We start from the raw sequence: 3,399 nt of genomic DNA, 5'->3' as shown, positions 1-3,399 counted from the left end.
TGAAAAGACTATAAACCCTAGTAGAATAGATTGGTCCACTAGATTGCATACCACATTATGGGCTTACAGGACTGCTTATAAAACTCTTATTGGAATGACTCCTTACAGACTGAATTTTGGAAAGACTTGTGACTTACCGGTAGAATTGGAGCATAAAGCATATTGGGCGATTAAAGAATTCAATTATAATTTGAAAGATGCTGGTAAGAAGAGATTGTTACAATTAAATGAATTGGAAGAATTAAGAAATGAATCTTATGATAATGACATAATTTATAAGAAAAAACTAAAGTTATGGCATGATCAGAAGATTAACCAAAAGAACTTTGAACCAGGTTAAGAAGTTTTACTTTACAACACTAGGCTGAAGTTATTTCCTGGGAAATTGAAGTCTCGTTGGTTAGGACCCTTTACTGTGACTCAAGTTTATACTTATGGAGCTATTGAGATTGAAGATCAGAAAACTGAAAATAGATTTAAAGTAAATGGACACATATTAAAACCGTATTTTGAGGGTAAAAGACCAAATTTTGAAGAGGTTTTAATGATCAGTCAACCTCAATGACACATGAATAGGTCGGGCTGACGACGTTAAACCAAGCGCTTTATGGGAGGCAACCCATAATTATCTTTACTTTTATTGCGATCATAGTAGCTTTTATTTGAAATTATAGTTAGTTTTTGGTAGTATTAATCTCTACTACTCTTATTTACCCTTGATTCATCATAACAATTGTATTCATAGAGAAAAATCGGAACACATTCGAACGAGAGCGAAACTGTGCAATTTTTGCCTTGGGCGCCGACGACACCCTCGACGCACCGACGAAGGGTTTTTCCTGATAGTCCAGACAAAATAAATACAAAGGCTCGCCAATGGCACCTCGCTAATGGCACCAGCGACGCCGCCGACGGCGAGACCGGCGAGATGGCGGTTTCTGGACATTGAATGACGGTTTTTGGCAGTTTTTAGGCGGGAGTTACCCTTTTAAACTCCTAAATTTGATTCCTAGTTCATATGATTTCCAGTTCATATTTTCCCTCAAAAAATGAAGTGAAACTCCACCAATTTCATTCCTATGATGTCCAATTCCTCTGATAATCCCATAATGTGAGTTTTCAATCGACGAAAGTTTATTAGTGCAGAAGCGCAACAAATCTTCAACAAGTTACTGTCGAAGAAAAGGTTAATCAAAGAAAGAGGATTCGTAAATCACAGATTGAATAATCCCTCGACTGCAATTGAGGGGGGAAGAGGGGAGGTGCGGTCCTATACTCCCGCCGCCGTAGTTGTTCCTGTGGTAAAGGAATTTTAGGCAAATTTACATGGAATCATCCAGGGAGTTGTCTATGTGCGAGGTAGATGGATCACTTTCACTCCTGCACGGATCAATGAATTATACATGATCGAGAACGTTCATGTCTGCCATTATTCCAATTTCGTCCCAATAAGAAACCAGATGAACGAAATTTACCAATATTTAACGGACGAAACTGATGACTGGGAAATGAGAGAGAACGGGTAAGTTAGTTTTTCTACAACACTCCTAAATCCCGTTTTAAAACACTGACACTTTTTCATTTCTGTGAAATTGTTACCGATAATGAAGATTGGTAAAGTTTCTAAGGAAAGTGCTATTTTGAATTACTACATCCAAAGGGGACTGCCGATCGATATTGGATCAATAATTATGAAGTCGATTTTGAGCCTGATCGTTCATGGATCAACTTATGGGCTTGGACACCCTTCCACAATTTTCTCACTTTGTAGTCAGTTTCAAGTGTCCTACGAAAATTTGGAAAAGGTAGTTCTACCTTGGAAGCCTTTGGATCCAACTGAGAGATTTCCAGCTTTTGAAGATGAAAATGACATGGCCATTATAGTAGATCAAACATCTCAGAATTCACTGCCAGTTTAACCCTTAATTCCTGATAAGACTCTGGTGATCCTGCGCAGAATCAAGGAATGGGAGAAGGAGGTACAAAATGTCATGAATGCAATTAATGATATCTCCAATTTCTTTGATCATCTAGACTGGAGGATTAAAAAACATTTTGATCACTCTGGACATTTAGAAGATAGTTTGATACGGCTGATGAGGAGGATGAAATTGATAGAAGAGAATTTTACTGAAGAATTTCCATTCCGACCCTTCTACAACCTCTTCGTTGATGTGCAATCAATGGGTGATCTCAGAGGAGAATCTAGTACTGAATCTGATGAATAATAGATTTATATTACTACCTGTTTGTCTATCTATGTACTTTGGTTTGAACTTTGCATTTTCTTTGCTTTAGAATTATGCTTTTAGATCTCTGTATAGTTGAGACTAAGCATAATATGTTTTGGTTTCAGCATTTTGAGTGTTATGGCTTGGATTGTGATGCTGAATTAATGTGTTGAGGTTGAGAAAATACCAAACTTAGGTATGTTATGTAACATATAATATATTGCACCCCTTAGAATTTATATATAAATGTGATGTTTTTTGTTGTGAAAGTTTATTTGTGATAAGCACATCATTTAATCACTTAAAATTATGTCTATAATTATTGAACGGATGTCGTTAAGGCTTGAAATTGATGGAAATTGCAAAAATCTAGGAATTGAACCAAAATCAATAGATCCTGCCGCCGATGCCCTCGACCCCGCCGACGACTACGGTGAGATTTTCTTGAGACTTAGGCTTTAAATTCTAATAAAGCACGCTGATGGCGCCATCGACCCCACCGACGGTGAGCTCACAAAAAAACACCTTTAACCATGATTTTGACCGGTCAACCACCACTATTCATCATCCCCTTTCTCCTAAAAATAAAATTTTCTACCTAGGGCTTGAGAGATCTTGGATTTGGGGCAATTTTAAGGCTTTTTGACACCGGATTTGATCTTCTCTAGGTAAGAGCTTCACTCCAAGTTAAAAATATTTGATTTTCACCATGAATTTCTTCCACATTGAGGAGAACTGAAAATTTTGAGAACGTGAAGAAAATATTGGGAAGAAATTCATGGAACTTATGGAACTTAGAACTCTTAGAATTACTTTTGAAAGCCATTATTTGCATATTTGAAGTATATTTTGGAATTTTTCTATGATTTGATTAGATTGAAATGACTCCATGACAAAAGAGACGAATTGAGTTTGACGAGTCTTGCTTCTTCAATGGATGGCTCAAACAAGATTTACTTCAGTATTTAAAGGGAAGAAGTGTATACAAGATCGAGTTTTTGAGAGCCCGGGAGGAGAGATTGAACGAGTTATTGCCGAGCAGAGGTGGGAAAACTTTTGTTACACCACCAACAAAGCTGTTGCAAATTTTGTGAAAGAATTATATGCCAATGCGTTCTCTTCTGAGGATGGAACAGTTAAGATGGAATCATTCAAGTGCGGGGATTTT

The 3,399-nt window shown here is 37.2% G+C and overlaps 1 protein-coding gene across 2 annotated transcripts in view; it reads right to left on the bottom strand.

Annotated features, from left to right (window-relative positions):
- The window catches only part of LOC110033356, an 86,003-nt gene that overhangs the window by 43,596 nt on the left and 39,008 nt on the right, over window positions 1-3,399 (bottom strand). The gene's annotated exons all lie outside the window — the stretch shown is intronic.

Source organism: Phalaenopsis equestris, unplaced genomic scaffold (assembly GCF_001263595.1).
Source record: "Phalaenopsis equestris unplaced genomic scaffold, ASM126359v1 Scaffold001146, whole genome shotgun sequence".
In the NCBI taxonomy this organism is placed as follows: domain Eukaryota; kingdom Viridiplantae; phylum Streptophyta; class Magnoliopsida; order Asparagales; family Orchidaceae; genus Phalaenopsis; species Phalaenopsis equestris.
This window is presented reverse-complemented; position numbering and strand designations above follow the sequence as displayed.